At 46.3% G+C, this 20,018-nt stretch overlaps 1 protein-coding gene across 4 annotated transcripts in view; it reads right to left on the bottom strand.

Moving 5' to 3' along the window:
• Nucleotides 1-20,018, bottom strand: part of CDH20 (cadherin 20) — a 191,856-nt gene that overhangs the window by 96,680 nt on the left and 75,158 nt on the right. For 3 of the 4 annotated variants that reach the window (XM_019490608.2, XM_019490606.2, XM_059724373.1), the window contains exon 2: nucleotides 62-206. The exons of the other annotated variant lie outside the window; for it this stretch is intronic. The gene's annotated coding sequence lies outside the window, so the exon portion shown is untranslated. The remainder of the gene's footprint in view (nucleotides 1-61; nucleotides 207-20,018) is intronic. 4 annotated transcript variants of the gene reach the window in all.

The following is a 20,018-nucleotide window of genomic DNA, read 5'->3' as shown; positions in this document are numbered from 1 at the left end:
TAGTGTGAAGAGACACACAAGACACTAGCTGTACTACATGAAAAACAATATTACCACATACCTTTCTTTTTCTTGTATTTGCCTGTTCTCAGTGCTTTTGTCACTCGCTACTGCAGCTCAGTTTAGACACTGTCCTTTTTGTGCACTTCTGCACCATGTGTATCATAGACACAGCAGCTGTTTCCTCTTTTTAGCATAACCCGGCTCTAAAGAAAAAGTTCCATTTGTATTTTAGAGTTCAGCAACTTTCAGGCAGAAGACATCATCACAAACCAATCAGAGTAGCTTTAGTCTAAAATTTCCCCCTCCCTCTCTACTAAAGCACTAGGATCTGAATGAATCCAATAATCCAAGAGGTGAGGTATAGAGATGCCATTCATAAGGGAGATGCCAACAGAACATAAGCTACATGGGTGGACAGTAGGAACAATAGTATGGGTGGACAGCGGGAACAACATTTTATGTTGAGGTGGTTTGAAATGAATAATGCATGTGTTGGGAAAACAGTTACCCCATTCTGGTATGGAGAGGATGAAAAGGGTGAGCATTTTTTTGGATCAAGTTAGCATTTCCAATTAAAATCATAATACATATGAGCCCAGGAGGCATATTATGATGATAAAGCAATATGCAAAGTTCCTAATAGAAACCAATTACCATTATATGGACTCACATTCCAGAAAGCACAAAATACTTCAAGCATAAAAGAAATTTTCTGTCTAGACACACACACACGTATAATAACTGAAATGAAAAGACCAACAAACATATTAACAGGATACAAGTCCCCTTAATTTGATATTGTTTAGATATCACATAAATAAATGCATCTTCTCTGCTGAACTGCCCTTTCAAATTATTGTTAATTAAGTAATAGTCCCTGAGAAATCTGTCATTTCCAGCATTTTGGAACTGGTTTATTAAGTTCGCCTTAGGCTATTAATGCTGGAACAAACTGGACACAAACTGCACTAAGAACTAATTTTGCTGAGATTACTGCATCTGTTTTCAAACAGTCAACAGCATGTTTTATGTGTTTAAACTTACCTTTTTTCACTTGTATATCTAGAGCACTAGCGGGGGGCAGAGGAACTATTCCCTAATTATTTACCATAGATGTCCCTCAAAGCACAAATAAAACAGTATTTTTAGCTTTGTATGTTATTAAGTTTTGTTTGCTAAGAACAGCAACAAAGGTTACAATCTTTATGAACAATGCCTCTGATCCAAAGCCAGTGAAGCCAATGGGAGTCTTTCCACTGAATTCAATGGACTTTACATCAGGCTAAAAATAAAGCCTAAGCGCTTTTTTTTTAAAGTGTAGCTTCTTGCTTTAGATTTGAAATATATGTTGTAATAGGAAAATATTTCTGGTATATCGTGAACCTAACTTTGACATTTATTCCTGCCAACTGTTTTTAGAGAAGATAGAAAGTCATTTAGCTAGAACAATTGCCATTAAGTATTTTTAAAAGGGTAAGTTAAGGAAATTCAGCAGAGAAAAGGAACTCTATCTGGGCTAGAATTTAAAGTGACTTGCTCTACAAACATTTTTTCCCTCTGCTCAGGAGCAGACTATAAGGGAATAACATTAAAGACGGGCTACACTGCATTGCATTTTAAAAGAAGCATCCGCATGACAATTTAAAAAGAACTGCCATTTCAGCTATTTCTTAAATAACCTGTTTCTTCCCTCATAATCATGTAATATATTTCTTTCCCCATTTGAGTCGTACTTTGGTTTTTTAATAAAGTTACATACTCATTTTGCAAGAATTATATTTAAAAATGTTTCACAGAGGTATTCTATCTGCACAATTTTATTTGGGTTGAATTAATGTGGAGCTCTGATTTGCTGAAAGAGAGGGAGAGAGAGAAAGGAAAGAAAGAAGCTTAACTTGTACCCCAGCTCCAAAACTGACTTATCTTTCATTCACATTGCCAAATCAATCTTATAGTAACCTTTATCTGTAATAACAGAATAATTCAGATAGTTCTAAAACACACATAACAGCACTATAGTAATCTACTGGACTAGATAGTCAAAGTAGTTTTTCTCCTGTCCTCACCATTCACAATTTGTGTGCATTCCTTGAATCTTGGTTCTCACTTAATAGTTTTTATTCTGTTCTTTTTTAGGTTCCTGTCTCTCTTTTTTTCCCATTAAGACTCGAATGGACTGGTACCTCAGCCAATATGTCTATACATGCCTGAATACACTTGTAGAAAAGCGGGGTCTCCTTTTGTTTGGGACCTGTATGGCTGTATGTCATTCCGCACCGATAGGCAATGGCTTCCCTCTCAGTAGGAGCTTTCCAATAATTGCCAGAACAAATTAAACTGGGGCTTATCTGTTCTTTTCCCTTTTCTGTTAGAAAATGGAGGGAACTGAGGAACAAGACTAATTTTAACTGGTGACAATACAGCGTAGAAATAGATTGGATACAGCCAGTGGTGGAGTCATGTTGTGGACCACAGTGGCAGGACATGTTATTTTCATGGGTGATGTTGTATTGCACTACTTGAACTCAATAAAAAAATGCTGGGACGGTTAAGAACAATGCGCGCACTGAAAATTGGGAAAGACAGTTAGAAATATAGGATAATTCCGAATTTGACGTAATGTCAGAAAACCAGACCAGACCAGATTGCATAGGAAACACAGGGTAGGCATACCAAATTGTTCTGGTAAAGCAAAAGAAATGAAGGTCATGAAGTGTTGGTACTGTTGCTTACAATGAGTAGTGTCTCATAATAGCAATAAATGTTATGAAAAACAGACTTAACTCTCTATAGGCTGCAGCAGTACGCACTGTATATCCTCTATCCAGTTGTCTGGGTCTGAAAAATTCCAGCTTTCTAAGAAATAATATGGTTGCATTCTAAGAGATAATATGGTTATCAGCTAAGTTTTTTCCATTGTGATGAGCTGTCATCTTATTTTGAAGAAAAGATAAACTCAATTCAAAGTGCTTTCTCCAGGCAAAGACAGAATTAGAGACACCTCGATGCATGGTAATCAATTCCTTAACGGGGCTTGACAGAAAAAAATGTGGACTATCCAACTGGCCTCTCAGAGCTGGTGAATGCCAATGAGAAATTTCTGAGACTTCTATTCATCACGAGCATCAGTGCTATCAGTAATGTGTCATACACGTTGCAATGTGACATGGGCAGGCAAGAGTCTTAGAGTAGATGTGATATCTTTTATTAGAACAACTGAGTAGTTGGGAAAAAGTTCTCAGCAAGCTTTTGGGTGCAGTCACCCTTCTTCAGGCATAGGGAGTCTCTGCTGGTCTGAAATCTTCTCATTGGGTTTCTCTCTCAGCTCCACTCTGAGCCTCTGGACCTATCTGGTCCCACTCTCTCCTGGCCCCTCTCTGGGCCTCAACATTTACCCTATGGGTCTCTCTCAACTTCCAGCCTTTCTTTCCCTTTAACAGATGCTTTATAACTTCGATGGCACTGCCTTAACCATGTCCTTCCTGGGCTGCAGGCTTCCCAATCCATGCTCATCTCCAGCAGTGCTCTTTTGGCTTTTATTTGACTTTTTTGGCTCTTTCATTTGGCCCTTCTTTATGAGCCTTGACTCATAAAGGAGAACAAGGTATATATGAACCTTAACTATTACCCACACATACTTTAACTTCTGTAAGCAGTTTGCATTTGTCTGCCTTTCCATATGAGCAACCAATCCAGCAAAGCTCTGACTTTTCTCTGATGGCAAAGGTACTGTCTCTTCAGCCCGTTTTTACATTCACCATAGTGAACCCTGTTCTTGGGGTTTCCGTTTCATAACAACTAGATCCATTAACAAACCACATACAATCTTTTGGGAACCCTGTCAGTCCTAAAAAGAACAAAGTCACAGTGGTGCGTCTACACATTCATTAATGTGTTTTTCCTAATAAATTTAGTACCTTTTGGGCACTTTTACATGTGTTCCCGGGGATCGGGGGCAGTGCTTTAATTTGAGTGGCTCCAAGAGCCGCTCTAATTAAAGCACTGCAGCATCTTGTGTATCAGCATCCCTGTGCCTAAAAATGCTGATGGGGGTGCTTGAACTAAAGCTTGTTCAACGAGCTTTAGTTCAAGCACCACACCACCATTTTGAAGTGCAGGGACAGGCACCCTCTAATGTGAAGTACTAAATAAATATGCTTTAGAATGCCCTATTGCATAGTAGTGAAAGCACACTCTTTTTTAGTGATGTTTAATGCGCAGTAGCCTATTTTTACTGTGTATTAGCATATTAGCATGTTTTTTGACATGACACTTTAATGCACGGTAAAATAGGCTAGTGCACATTAAAGTGCATGTGTAGACATGCCCAGTGTCTGCAAGAGCAGGCAACTTACTGATAAGACCCATTTTTTTCCTGGTTGGGACTTCTCCTTCCACTTAAAATAACTTCTAAGAAAAAATCACCCTGTGTTTACACAGCTGTACTGAGTTTCTGTAAACACTTTCCTGCTCCAACAATCTGTTAATGGCCATTACTAAGCTTTCCTTTACTTTCTAGGATATCCATATGATTGGGGGGCGGGAGAGGAGGAGGAGGAGGAAAAAGAAGGTCAAGGACTTCCCTCACCTCTATTACTAATGCAACAACTACATATGCTCTGCCAACATTACAAAAAAAACCTGAGAATGGTTACATTTACAATTACAACAGCCTCTTTGCCTTGCTGACACATTCCAATTCACAAACACATATTAGCACAATGAACCCAAACTTCTAACTTTTCCTTGGTCTATGACCTCAAAAATGCCACAACAGCCAGCTAACAACATCTTTCCAAACTTAACTTTTCATTGCTAAACAACAAAAAGAATGCACTGGTGTCTAATAACATTATTTATTTCTTCTGTGTCCCCTCCTGGTCCTCCTAACACACAGGGATGATTAGCCACCCCCAAAAAAACAACTTTTAATGGTTCTATCTATTCACAGGGGTAAATGGTGTCACAAGGCATCCCTGTTTCACGTCCCCTACCCCTGATATTGGGGTGGGGCTGGATCCTTCCTGTTCTTCCTTTATCTGTCTCTGAGCAAGCTGGCAAAGAAGCTCCTCAGTGGGCAGTCCATCTATATCTTCCTTTAACTGTGTCTGAGCTCACTCAAGCTTCATTGCCTGGTTAACATTGTGGCTTGCCATAGCCTGCACCTGTACCTTCCAATTTACAGTCTTCGGAGCACACGCACAACACTGATCCTGACACTCTGTGACCATCTGCTGCATCAGCTTTTCATATCCACCCTTGCTTACAATTGCTTCAGAGTCCCAGGGACCCTTTCCCTGCTCATTCACAAAGTTCTCCACAGAGAGATCAATTTTCCCTGGTCCTGGCTTCCCATAATACCCATGATAGGGATTTTCCTTCCTTAACCCAAGTAAGTAGACTTCAGCCCATACCTTTGCCAAATCATGGACCTCAAGCAGTCTAGATAAGGTTGAGAACCTGTCTACCTCAAAGTTGCTTCTCCTGTACACTAATATACCTGTACCCCTGTAGTTTTCTTGACCTGGTCAAACAACCATCCTCTCAGTCAGTAGTGCAAAAAACCCAAGAATCAATCTCTGCCGCTGACTGAATTACAGGTCTCAGGGGACCACAGTTACTTGTGATCAACCTCCTGCACAAAAGACTGTAACACACACATAGTTACTTAGGTTAAAACCTTACTGGGAACTACCATACAGCTTCACTTTAAAACACAGGTCTCTACCCATAGTCCCACAGCCTCACTCTACTGGGGGTCTTGACTGAACCCTCTAGATAGGGAACCCCTTTGCCCTAGAAAGAATATACATAGGTTGAAGATGAAGAGATGGGTGTGGAGGGGAGGGGGAGCAAGAAGGGAAAGGGGGATGATAGGGATTGATAGTTAGTGAAGAAAGGGAACATTGGTCAGAGAGGAATGACTCTGAGGCCAGGGTTGGGGATACAGACTGGATGAGAACCCATGACCAGGAAAGCTGAGATTGTCTGAACAAATAGTCCAAGAATGGGGCTAGGGATCGACATTAAAAAAGCCGGAGCTTGAGTTGATTCAATCCTTGCAGGTTAGTCTAATCTGCCTAGATTGAACCAATTTGCAATTGAATAGACATTCACTTTTAACTCAGGAAATGTAGGCACAAGCCTGCAGCAGCTCAGGCCAGAAGCCGGGGGGTGCTAGAGCGTGCCCTCAGCTGCAGGGAAGCTGAGGTGGGGAAATGCATGGCCAACCTCGGCAGCAGTCTCAAGTGAATTGGCCAGGGAGAGGATTTAACTTCCCCCTCCCTGTCCCACAGGAATGGACCTGAGCTGGGGTCCACCTGGTGCTCCCTACTCACTGCTGCAGGGGTGGGGCTGTGGCCAGACACAGCCTGGCATGGCCCCCTGAGGCAAAGGGGGCAGGGAGGGGGTTTATTCCCCTCTGTCCCTGGGGGACCGCAGCTGGGGTCTGCCAGCCTGAATCACTGTGTCCATCGCTCACTTCATAGTTAGGGCAAGTGATGGAATAAGCTCCGTCCCTGACCCCTCCACCAGACACCAGAGGGATTGGGAAATAAACCTCTCTCCCTGCCTCCTTGCCTCAGGGGGCCATGCCTGTTGGCCTCTGGCTGCACCCCCACCCCTGGTGCTGGATCATTGACAGGGGAGAGACCCTGATGAGGGTAGCAGCCCTCTCAGGGAGCACAAGCTTGTTACTGGCAGGGGGGCTACAATGCAGCTGGGAGTGGGAGCAGGGCAGGCAGAGCTGCTGCAAACTGCGTGGGGTGAGTGGAGGGACTGGGGCTTGGGGGGGGGGGGCATATGGCCACACCTCTGAGTCCCAATGCCACTGCTCGCCTCCTGCAGTCTATGGCAGCTCTGCCTGCCCCATTCCCACTCCCACCAACAGTGCAGCTCCCTCACTGGGAAGAGGCTTGCACTCCCTGGGAAGCCATGGGAGGGACTGCTGCCCAGTCAGGGTCACTCATCCATTGCTGCTTGAGTGGTAGGGGCGAGGATGTGGTCAGAGGCTGGCTGGCATGGCCCCCTGAGGCAAGGGGGCAAGGAGGAGGGTTTATTCCCCCTCCCTCCAGTGTCTAGCTGAGGGGGCAGGGAGGGAGCTTATTCCGCTGCTTGCCCCACAGAGGGAGTCAGTGGCAGAGGCAATGATCAGGGATGGCAGACCCTGGCTGCATTCCCTGGGGGCAGAGGGGATGGAGGGGGGAATAAACCCCCTCCCTGCCCCCTTTGTCTCAGGAGGCCATGTCAGCTGGTGTCTGGCCATGCCCCCACACCTGCCACTGCAGCAGTGAGGGGGGAGCATCAGGCAGACCCTGGCCTGGGTCCATTTAAACCCCCTCCATAGATTCATAGATGTTAGGGTCGGAAGGGACCTCAATAGATCATCGAGTCCGACCCCCTGCATAAGCAGGAAAGAGTGCTGGGTCTAGATGACCCCAGCTAGATACTCATCTAACCTCCTCTTGAAGACCCCCAGGGTAGGTAGGGGAGAGCACCACCTCCCTTGGGAGCCCGTTCCAGACCTTGGCCACTCGAACTGTGAAGAAGTTCTTCCTAATGTCCAATCTAAATCTGCTCTCTGCTAGCTTGTGGCCATTGTTTCTTGTAACCCCCGGGGGCGCCTTGGTGAATAAAACCTCACCAATTCCCTTCTGTGCCCCCGTGATGAACTTATAGGCAGCCACAAGGTCGCCTCTCAACCTTCTCTTGCGGAGGCTGAAAAGGTCCAGTTTCTCTAGTCTCTCCTTGTAGGGCTTGGTCTGCAGGCCCTTAACCATACGAGTTGCTCTTCTCTGGACCCTCTCCAGGTTATCCGCATCCTTCTTGAAGTGTGGCACCCAGAATTGCACGCAGTACTCCAACTGCGGTCTGACCAGCACCCTATAGAGGGGAAGTATCACCTCCTTGGACCTATTCGTCATGCATCTGCTGATGCACAATAAAGTGCCATTGGCTTTTCTGATGGCTTCGTCACACTGCCAGCTCATGTTCATCTTGGAGTCCACTAGGACTCCAAGATCCCTTTCCACCTCTGTGCCACCCAGCAGTTCATTCCCTAAGCTGTACGTGTGCTGGACATTTTTCCTCCCTAGGTGCAGCACTTTGCATTTCTCCTTGTTGAACTGCATCCTGTTGTTTTCTGCCCACTTGTCCAACCTATCCAGGTCTGCCTGCAGCTGTTCCCTGCCCTCTGGCGTGTCCACTTCTCTCCATAGCTTTGTGTCATCTGCAAACTTGGACAGAGTACATTTGACTCCCTCGTCCAAGTCACTGATGAAGACATTAAAGAGTATCGGTCCAAGGACCGAGCCCTGCGGGACCCCACTGCCCACACCCTTCCAGGTCGAGACCTACCCATTCACCACGACTCTTTGGGTGCAACCCTCTAGCCAATTCACCACCCACCGGACTGTGTAGTCATCCACATCACAGCCTCTTAACTTGTTCACCAGTATGGGGTGGGATACCGTATCGAAGGCCTTTCTGAAGTCTAAGTATACGACATCCACCCCTCCTCCTGTGTCCAGGCATTTCGTAACCTGGTCATAGAAAGAGACTAGATTGGTCAGGCACGATCTGCCCGCCACAAACCCATGCTGGTTTCCCCTCAGCATAATTTGCCCTGCCGGGCTCTCACAAATGTGAGCCTTGATAATTTTTTCAAAGACTTTACCAAGGATGGAGGTGAGACTGACTGGCCTATAGTTGCCCGGGTCCTCCTTCCTCCCCTTTTTGAAAATGGGGACCACGTTAGCCCTTTTCCAGTCCTCCGGGACTTGCCCTCCCTGGGCAATTAAACTCCCACCCTGGCCAGTTCACTTGAGGCTACTGCCAGGGCTGGCCACGCCCCCACCACTGGAGCAGCTAGTGCAGAAATGCCTGGCCAGGGACAGCTGTGCCCTTGCCTGGCAGATGGCTGAGGTCTGTGCTGGTGGGACATGGGAGGGAGGGGGGTAATAAACCTCTTCCCTGCCCTGCTAGCCTTAGAGGAGCTGGTGTTTGGCCACACCTCTGCCCGTGCCCGCTCCTGCTCTGCCTAGGGAGCAAAGGGGTGAGACCAGCCCTGCTCCACTGGAGCAGAGGCAGCCCAGGCCATGGCTGCAGAGGATGCTGGGAGACTCTGGTTTAACTTAAACCAGGAAGGGGTCTGGGACACAAGTTTCATAAACCAGTTTGAGCTCAATCAGTTAAGTCTGATACCTAGTCAACTAGGTTTATCTTAAACTGGTTTTTGCCATTTTGAAAAGGGTTTATGTACACTGGACTTATGTTCTGTTACAGGTTTAAACCAGTTTCTGATCACTTAAACTGGTTTATGTGTATCTTCTGTCCCTAGCTTGGGAGTCCAGAAAGGACTAAGATTTGCTGGGGAAACAGGATGGTTATGGGATGAGAAACTAAAGGTGTGGAAATTGGGACTTGGGGAAGAAACAAGACTGAGACTTTGTGCAGAGGGGGAAGCAGAATGTATTCAACTTGGGTAGAAAGGGCAAATTACCCCTATAGCAGGGGTGGATAATTATTTCAGCTGGAGGGCTGCTTCATGAGTTTTGGTGAGCTGTCAAGGGCCACAAGGGTAGCCCCACCCCTTGACAGGTAAACCAACCCCCTTGTCACCATCTTGGTACCATTAGTTCCTGCCCTTGCCCTGGAAGTACTTCTTTTGGGAAGGGGGTTTGCCATCTTAGAACCAGGAAAAAACCAAATTATATACTAAAAATCTAACATCCACAATAGCATATTTTAGTTTTATTTTTAAAAGATTTTTGTCCTGTTTGTGTGTGTTCATGTGGTGTAAATAGAGGTGTTGCATAATAACTCAAAATGAAGTATTACCCTTGTATATATTCCAGAGGGTGTGGAAGGGTGTGGGGGGGGGGTATGGGTGGATGGGTATGGGATCGTGGAGGGCTGTGGATGTATGTGGTCTGTGGGGGTATGTGTGGATGTGGGTGTGTATAGGCAGCTTGTGGGGGTATTTTTGTGAGGATGTGTGGGTGGGTATGGGTTTTATGAGGTGTGTGGAGGGGCAGGGTGGCTGGATGTGTGCGGGAGGTATGGATGCATGTATGTGGTGAGGTGTGTGAGTAGTAGAGAGCTAGGCTCCCTCTAGAGACCCATGGTTGTGTGTGGGGCAGTGTGTGTGTGGAGGGGTGTGGTGTTTGTGGAGGTTGCAATGGTCTGTGAGGGAGGGTGTGGTTGTGGGGTTTGTGGGGGAGAGTTTGTGGGTATAGTGGGGTGTGCATGGGAGCCCCCCTATATGTGCCCCCCTGAGCTGGTCAGCACCCACTCCCACCCCACAACAGCTCAGAGCCTGCATGCCCTACGGTGCCTCCTTGCCACTGCCAGCAGTGCACAGCCCCAGTGCATCCTGCACCCGCTCCGGACTGACCCCACCAGGAGTGGGTCAGCCAGATGCATGCACAGCCCTGGCCTGGCCCCTACATCTGTTCTGCACTGCTTGCCCGTGGTGCATGCTGCCACTCCCTGAGCACACAGTTGGGCAGCTCTGCACTGGACTGTCTTCCTAGGCAGTCCAGGCATTGGCAGCTGGTGGCCCCAGCCCCACAGTACTGGTGGGGACCCGCACAAAGCCCCGCCCCACTCCGTGCCTGCTGCAGACTTGCCTGCTCATGCTGAACAGCTGCAGCAGCAGCAGTGCTGGTGGGGCAGAAGTGTGCTTGGTGCGGGGAAAAAGCAAACCATCCTCAGCACTGCCCAGAGCTTCCTGCAGCAACTGCATGGCTCCCTCACTGAGGTGCCTTGCGCTGTCACCGCCACCTCCTGGCTGCTCTGTGGGGCATCGGGGGCAGACAGGGCAGCCAGTGGGTCCAGAGTGAGGGGCAGCAGCAGAGCTGGGTGCGGGGTGGGGGGCATGTGGCTTGTCAGTGAGGGGCAACAGAATGGGCAGGGGTAGGAGCAGGGCACCACTGGCCCCCCCATTATATTCCCCCTGCCCTCCACACCCACAATAGGTGTCGTCTTTTTTGGATCTGGAAATATGGTAACCCTATCTAAAATATCAAGGCAAAATGGCACCGTTTCATTTTGCCTTGAGTTTTGACGGTTCAACGGAACAGCGTTCAGTTTTGAATTTCATTTTGATTCGAAACAGCTATTCCATTCCATTATGTGGAAACAGAAAGGCTGTTTCAATGCTGTTTCGACGTTTTGCTGGGGATGGGAAGTCAGCCCAGCTGCGCTGACTTCCCATCCCCAGCACTAGATCACACCAGGGACGGGAAGCCAGCCCAGCTGGGCTGAGTTCATTTCCCCAGTGCTATGGTCGAAACATTTCTACTTTCAAAATGTTTCAACTAGCCTCATTTTGTTTTGAAGCTGTTTCACAGTTCCTTATTTCATTTTGATTTTGCTGTTTTGACTGCGAAAGGAGTCAAAACTGTCGAAATGAAACAGCCGGTGAAATTTTGCACAGCCCTACTATCTAACCCAGTAAATGGCTATTCTTATGTTCCTATCTGTACCAAAGATAGTCAAAGAGAATGACTTGGAACAGAGAGCAAGGAGAGATGATATTACTAAGGACATGTTTACACAGCACAAACTAGTGGCACCCAAAGTAGCTCTGCACAAGCTAGCTCCAGTAGTGGAAGCAGTGTGGCTGCATAGTATAGTATTTTGTCTGAACTAATATACCTTGCTTCTCAGCAGAACTAATTAACACAACTGAATAATGGAGCTAAATTGATTTCAAGACCTGTGCTAGCTTCCTCAAGAGATCCTGCTTTGCACTATGTACACATACCCTTAATCATGGCAATCCAACTTCAGCATGGCCATGGGGCCACACTGTGGGAGCAGGTCTGCCTGGATCCACTGTCGTGCCACATGGGCTGTGCCCATGTCCCCCTGCTGTACAGGGTGTGCCAATGGCATGTGCTGCCGTCTGCCCTCCCGACTGCCCACCACTGTGTGGGCAGTGCCAGTGTTGCACAGCATCCCCCATCCCACAGACCTCTCCCATCTACATAGCAGGGGGAGAGGCGACTACAAGGGCAGCTGTACAGCCCTTCCCTAAGTCTCTGAAGTGTGGACTGTAAGAAAATTTGGGAGAGCAGATTTGTAATTTTGACAAAGTCTTTTCAGCATGGATTTGCATTTGTGGTTTTGCTGACTCCTAAGGTTTTAAGAACCTGGAATCAAGCTTACACTTAATTTTTTTCATAATTCATCTCTCATGTACCTTGTGGAAAATGAACCTATTGTGAATTGTGCTTAGTTTCCTCCAGAGGCATTTAAAATGATCTAAAACCATAGGCCTCTTTTTAGGTAATTAGTTTAGTTACAGACAGTTTAGGAAACCCAATTCCTTATTTAAGATTCACAAGTTCCAACATACTTTTTGAGATCATAAGGCCTCTCTCAAGAGCTACTATTACAAGTTTAAGGCGTGGCTTCACATTTACTGTTATTTATTTTCAAAATATATCCAGCTGATTTTTTGTGTGTTTTTATATAAAACACCTGCTTTTTGTTTGTGATGTTTGAGGGAGCAGGGTTATATGAAAATAGAAGCAAAAGTTCCAATGCTTGAGATCATCAAAGCAACCATTCCCTGGGTTCCACATCAAATCCAGTCCTGCAGAGACAGTTGAAGAATCTTGCTGTTATTAACTTGGCTTTAAGCCAGTGCTATGACTCTCTATGTGCTGTAGTAATTTGCAGTTACAAATGGTTTTTGCCCAGAGCCCAATGAGCCAAAATAAAATAGGGGCAAAATGCCAGCCACTTAATAGCACTTAAAAGAACTGAACTGTTTGGTTCTTTTTCTTTTTCCTAAATATCATTCAGTTTTTGGATTAAAGCACATCATCATTTTTTTTTCAAGTCCAACTCTACTTGCCACTGTTACAACAAAACAGTCATATTTCCCCCTAAGTTTTCCAAAATGACTAGTGATTCTTAGTGCCAGATTTTTTCATTACAAATAGATATGTAGCAGGGGTAGGTGACCCCTGACATGCATGCCGGAACATAGCATGCAAAGGAATTTTGCTTGGCACGCATGACTCGGGGTGGATGGCAGGGAAGGGGCCAGGAATGCACTGCCACAACAAGGATTAGGCCCCTTGCAACTCCCCTGAGCTCTTCCCTGCTGTCTGCATGCGAAGATTTTACAAGTCGAGGGTGCAGGTGTTTTTGGCACTCTGCCCCAAAACATTACCAACCTCTGATATATAGGAATGTACTCTCACAATGCTTTGACAAGGAGTTTTAATTGTAGACAAAGGCTTGAGGTGCTGAGAAGTGCCCTAGGGTGCTCCTCTGTAAGAGGAGGAAGCTGGGCAGTAACTCCAGGGCTTGAGAGGCTTGATCCTAGCAGAGAAATTTCCAGGTTGCACAGGATTGGGCCCCTCAAGTCTCAAACGTGCATGCCCAGGGCAGCTGGAAAGCACAAGCAGCTCCTGGCTGCCCATATTCTTACTCCATAAAGCAAAAAAGATATATCCTATAATACAGCAGCAGAAACTATTGTCACCTTTGTTGCAGCCACAAATGTTGGGCAGTTATGATGTGACAAAAGGTAAGGATGTCAGTTTTCTTGGGCTTTGAGCCAGCATAAGCATTTTATGGGTCTATTCTCTCTACCTCTGTTTCCACCCTTAGTACTCTCTATTTCCACACTCTATTTCAACCCTTAGTACCTGACGTTTTAGCATATAGTAACGTGTATGTTCAAAGGTCACCTCCTACTAGCTCTGAACGCTGTGTGCTTCAAACCTCGCTGTGTGAAGTCAGGCACCCAAAAAGAATAAACATGTCATTACTGACCAGCTGTGAAAAGTTGGTTTATGTGACCTCACTTCTATCATAGAGGAGCTCTGTTGCGGAAGCAGGGGTAGAATCCATTGCCCCAAAGCCTGGTCACTTCATTTAACCATACAGTTGTGTTTACTATTCGTACTACTGTATTGTCTGCCTCATTTACTACACATAGTCTAAATTAAGTTATAAATGAAGTCAAGTTTCTACTGGCAATGGCCTCCTTCACTAAGTAACCTATATTCTTCACCACAGCAGCTGTAGCAAGTCCAGGTCTCTGAATAAGGCAGGGACTTGTGGAAAATAATAACTTGTGTTCCTATAATTCGAGCCTGGGTCATCATGCAGACACTCAAGGGAGTAGGGTAATTAAGGTTGCACAGGCTTATTTTGAAACCCATTGACTGTGCAACCTCAATAACATAGTTTTGTATGCATTCTTTAAAAAGGTTTTGATCTTTAAAAAGAGAAGAAAAAATGAACAAAAACAGAAAAAAATGAACAGACGGCATTGTCCTGACATGCATTGTTTGTGGGCAGCATGGTAACTTTGAGGTCAACTACACACACCCATGTCTGTCGAAGGTTGTCTGCAGGTTGCTTGCTATCCTCTGTGTGGACCAGCACCAGAGGGGATTGTGATGTTTTGCTAGAAGAAGGCACAACTATTTGCTGATAGCAAATGAATGAAGCAAATGGCTCAGAATTCTCAGGTTCCATTCCATATTCTGGATGGGAATATGCTATAGTGCAGGGGTGGGCAAAATACAGCCCACTGGCCAGATCCGGCCCATGGAAGGGCTTTGTCTAGCCCATGGCGGGTCCCTCTGTCCCACCTGGCCCAGGCATCATTCCATGGTGGTGTATCCTGCCCCTCCCTGACCATGCAGTTGGGCTGGGGCAGCTGACCCCAGCCCTGGCAGTGCCTGTGCCCTATACTCCCAAACAGCAGTACCCTCCCCCCACTCCTTGCTGGTGCCCCCCACCCTTTGAGGGCGGATTCTGAAAGGAAGAGTGAACAGGGTACATCCAGGGTTTTTTCCCTGTTTCTCTCCCACTTGCAGCTTCCAGCATTTAAGGTCCAGAAAGTTCTGATTCTGAGGCTGTATTTCTAAATCGCATGTTCAATAATTTACATAGCTTTACTCCAATAATCTGTCCAATCCCTTTTTTAATCTGGTTAAACTGTCATCTTCTACACATCTGGTGGCAATGAGTTCCACATTTTAATTACATGTAGAGTGAAAAATACTTTCCTTTTGTTAGTTTCAAAATTACTACCTACTAGTTTCATTCTGTGACCCTCTAGTTCTTGTATTGATAGTAAATAATAAATCCCTACTTACTATTTCTTCACCATTTCGTATTTGGTATTTATCATATCCTCTGTCAAGTGTCTCTTCTAAACTGAATAGGCCTTTCCCTCATGAAATCCACTCCATACTACTAATCATCCTTGTTGTCTCGCTTTGCACCTTTTCTAGTTCTTCTATATCCTTTTTGAGGTGTGGGGATCAGAACTGGGCACAGTATTCAAGGAGTGGAAAACTATGGATGTATAGAGAGGCATAATGATACTTTCTGTTTTGCTTATAATTCTGTTCTTAATAATCCTTCACATTTTGTTTGCTTTTTTGACAGCTGCTGAGCACTGCGCTGATGTTTCTGATGAACTGTCAACAACGACTCCCATATCTCTTTCCTGTATGGTAACAGCTAATATAAAGCTCATCATAGCATAGGTATAATTTGGGTTATTTTTTCCCATTTGCATCACTTCACTCTTATCTACATTGAATTTCATCTGCCATTTAGTTGCCCATTCACTCAATCATGCAAGATCCTTCTGTGGTTTCTCAGTCTGCCTTAGACTTTACCACTTTGAATAATTTTGTGTCATTCAAAAATTTGGCTACCTCACCACTGCCTCCCTTTCCCAGATCATTTATAATTATGTTAAATAGCACCCAACACAGCTCCCTGTGGGGGGAGGGAAATGGATGGACGGACACAGTTTACTTATTTTCATCTGAAAAACAGGTAATTTATACTCACTCTTTGTTTTCTAACCCATGAGTGGACCTTCCTTACAATCCTATGATTTACCTAATCTCATTAAGAGCCTCTGCTGTGGGACCTTGTCACAGGCTTTTTAGAAGTCTAGATGCACCAAAGTTACCTTACCTGAATCTAAGACAACACTGAATTTAAGATGACCCCCACAATAATCTGTGTCCAGTTAGGAATTTGGAAATTTCTGATGTGAGCTCCTTCAGGACCATAGGATGAATGTCATTAGGTGATTTGCCACTGTTTATTTTATTAATTTTATCTACAACCTCATCTATTGAAACCTATGACTTAGTCACAGTCTAATGGGCAAATGCTTACATTAAAGACAGGCCTTTGTAGATTCTAGTAGGACTCAGTTTCCAAGTTTCCATATAGAAATGTCACTAACATCAATAACAATTGCACTCACAGATTCACAGAAGTTTAGGCTCGAAGGGACCTCATGCGATCATTGGGTCCAACCTCCCTGCTTTGGACAGGAAAGACTGCTGGGGTCAAATAACCTCAGCAAGGTATGCATCCACTCTCCTTTTGAAGATCTCCAGGGTAGCAGATAAAAAAAAAAGGATTGGGGCTCTAGTGACAATTCTACTATGATTCTCCCCCCCCACCCCAACCCCAAAGCCTTTTATGTATACATATGAGACAATATATATTTACACCCCAGATGAAAAAATAGGCTTTTACAAAAATATTGTTGCATTTCTGTTACATGAACTTGAAGTTAAGGTTGAAACTTAAAGAGACTGCAAACAATTTGAATCTTTCTTAGTGAAGAACCTGCAGCATTCCTGTCTGTCCTGACTCTCTCTGACCATGTGAAGAATTGGCACACCTTATTTCTCATACGGAGAAACCTCTTAAGGACCACAGAGGACTGGTCTTAGTGGAGTAATCCAGGGTCTGGCTAGGCCACTGCATTTCGGTACTAATTAGAGGTGCACTGATATCGGATTGGTACCAATATAAAGAAAACTGGCTGTATCAGATATTGGCCCAATGGGGCTGATAATTTGGATGATAAATGCCCGTACTGTGTACAGCTGCAGTGCAGCACTTAGACAGTGAGAAGCACAGCTGGCAGTGTGGAAAGCTGCCTCCAGCTGGTAAGTCCTGTGTGGAGGAAGGGGAGGGGATAGGGAAGGGGTGTGTTGGGGGGCAGATCAATGCCCCCCATGGTTAGGGAGGGAGCAGGGGCAGATGTTGCCCAGCTGGAGTGGGAGGGGGGCCCAGAGCCACAGCTCATGGTGGGGGCTCCCACTGTTGCTTGCACCTCAGGAGGGCACGGAGGGGTGGGAGGCATGTGCCTCCTGGATCTGCAGAGGGTGGGCTGCAGCCAGGGCTGCACTGGGCTCTTCTTGGTGGGGGCTGGGCTCAGAGCGGGTGCTGGAGGTACTGGAGGGATGCTGCATCCACCCCAAATTTTGCTGCTGATCCGCTTCTAGCATTGCTGCCACCGCTAGCTGCCCAGCACAGCCCTGGCAGATCCCAACATGTGGGTGGAGATGGGCCATTGAACCAGGGCTGTGCCAGGAGGCTGGTGGTGGTGGTGCCGAGAGCGGAGCAGCAGCAAAATTTAGGGTGGATGCAGCATCATCCCAGCACTGCTGGCACCTGCTTTGAGCCTAGCCCTTTCCAAGAAGAGCCCCGTGCAGCCCCAGTTGCAGCCCGCCCCTCCCTGTGCAATACGGGGGACACATGCCCCACTGTTCCCTCCCGGTGTGCAAGCAGTGGCGGGAGCCACCCTCCCCATGAGCCCCTCCCACCCCACCTGGGCAGTGCTTGTCCCTGCCAGCTCCCTCACCGTGGGGGCGTTGATCTTAATTAGTGCAGGCACAAATATTTCTAATAGTCTTCAGAATATCCAAAATAACTAGTTTTATTTGGGTCCAATTTGCCTCTGCCCCATCTTTTTCTTTTAAACAACATGCCAAATAGGTTTGGCTTTCTGTAGGTCAAACCTCTGAATTCATCCTTCAAGCTATCAAGGGCCTCTTATTTTCATGTTCATTGATATGTAGGCAGAAAACACACTTCTGGAAATACTGGTCTCTAGGGTCTTTAAAGCTGCTTATTTTTGTATGTGCTGAAGGTACAGAAGAGTGGCAGCATGTTCCACATCATAGAATCATAGGAAGTTAGGGTTGGAAGGGACCCAGGAAGTCATCTAATCCAACCTCCTGCTCAAAGTAGGACCATCTCTACCTAGATCATCCACCTCAAAGCTTTGTCTAGCGCAGTCTTGAAAACCTCCAAAGATGGAGACTGCATCACCTCTCTGGGTAACCTGTTCCAGTGTTTAACTACCTTCCTAGTGAGAAAATTCTTCCAGATACCTAACCTAAACTTCCCCTGCTGCAACTTGAGACCCAAAACTAAACACGCTAGACCTGACGTGGCCTCACCAGTGCTGAACAGAGGGGAATAATCACTTTTCTTGATCTACTGGCAACACACATACCAATGCAGCACAGGATGCCATTAGCCTTCTTGACAAGGGCACATTGCTGGCTCATATTCAGCTTATTGTCCACTGTAATTCCCAGGTCCTTTTCTGCAGAGCTGTTGTCCAGCCAGTCAGCCCCCAGCCTGTACTGGTGTATGAAACTGTTCTGTCTTAAGTGCAGGACTTTGCACTTGTACTTGTTGAACCTCATGAGATTCCTTCTGGCCCAATCCACACACACACACACACACACACACACACACACACACACACACACACCCCTGTGTGCTTGCCTCACTACACACACACACATACACTGTGTGCTTGCCTCATTACTCTCTCTCTCCCCCTCCTTCATTGCACACACACACCCCTTTCCTGACCCCGGAGTACCAGCACGCCCCTGTTCCTGTGCTTGGGTAATGCAGCTAGGGCAATGTGGCACTGGAGCCACCATGTGCAGGAAAGCTACCACAGGGAGAGACTTCCAGGTGGAGGGCGCTGGGGAGCAGGTGGAGGCTGGGGGGGAAGGCGAGCTTCCTCCTAACTTCTGCTGAATTCCCCTGGGTCCTACTGCCCTTGTCTCCTGTCATCTTTGACAGGAAGCCCAGAGCAGATAAATAATTTCCTAAACTTTGTAGGTGCCCTGCGGGTCATGTTTTGCCCACCCCTGGTCTAGGCCAGTCTGAATCCTAGCCCTACTCTCCAGCATATCTACTATTCCCCTGAGCTTGGTGTCATCTGCAAACCGGCTGAGCCTTTACTCTATGCCACCTTACAGGTTGTTGATGAAGACATTGAACAAAACTGGCCCCATGACTGACCCCTGAGGCACTCCACTTGATACTGGCTGCCAAGTACACATAGAGCCATTATTACTACCCTCTGAGTCCAATGCTCCACCCAGTTTTCTATCCACCTTACAGTTCATTCATCCAGCCCATACTTCCTTAGCTTGCCTGTGAGAATGTCATGGGAAACCGTATCAAAAGCATTGCTAAAATCAAGGTACACCACATCCACCAGTCTCCCTGCATCCACAGAACCAGTCATCTCATCATAAAAGGCAATCAGGTTGATCAGGCATGACTTTCTCATGTTGAATCCATGCTAACTGTTCCTAACCACCTTTTTCTCCTCCAAGTGCTTAGAAATGGATTCCTCGAGGATCTTCTCCATGACTTTTCCAGGGACTGAGGTGAGACTGACTGGTCTGTAGTTCCCTGGATCCACCTTTTTCCCTTTCTTAAATATGGGAAGTATGTTTGCTCTTTTCCAACCATCCGGGACCTCTCCTGATCACCGTGAGTTTTCAAAGATGATGGCCATTGGCTCTTCAGTGACATCAGCCAATTCCCTCAGCACCCTTGGGTGCATCCCATCCTTCCCCATGGACTTGCTCACATCCAGATTTTCTAAGTAGTCCCTAATTTCACCAGTGTTGGCTGCTCACCTCCTCCCCAAACTGTGCTGCCTGGTACAGTTATCTGGGAACTGACTTTGCCTGTGAAGACAGAGGCAAAAAAGGCATTGAGTACTTCAGCCTTTTCTGCATCCTCTGTAACAAGATTGCCTCCCCCGTTCAGTAAGGGACCCACACTTTCCCTGATCCTCCTCTTGCTACTGACATACTTGTAGAAACCCTTCTTGGTACCCTTCACATCCCTTGCTAGCTGCAACTGCAGTTGTGCTTTGGCCTTCCTGACTTCAT

This window comes from Alligator mississippiensis, chromosome 3 (assembly GCF_030867095.1).
Source record: "Alligator mississippiensis isolate rAllMis1 chromosome 3, rAllMis1, whole genome shotgun sequence".
Taxonomy (NCBI): Eukaryota; Metazoa; Chordata; order Crocodylia; family Alligatoridae; genus Alligator; species Alligator mississippiensis.
This window is presented reverse-complemented; position numbering and strand designations above follow the sequence as displayed.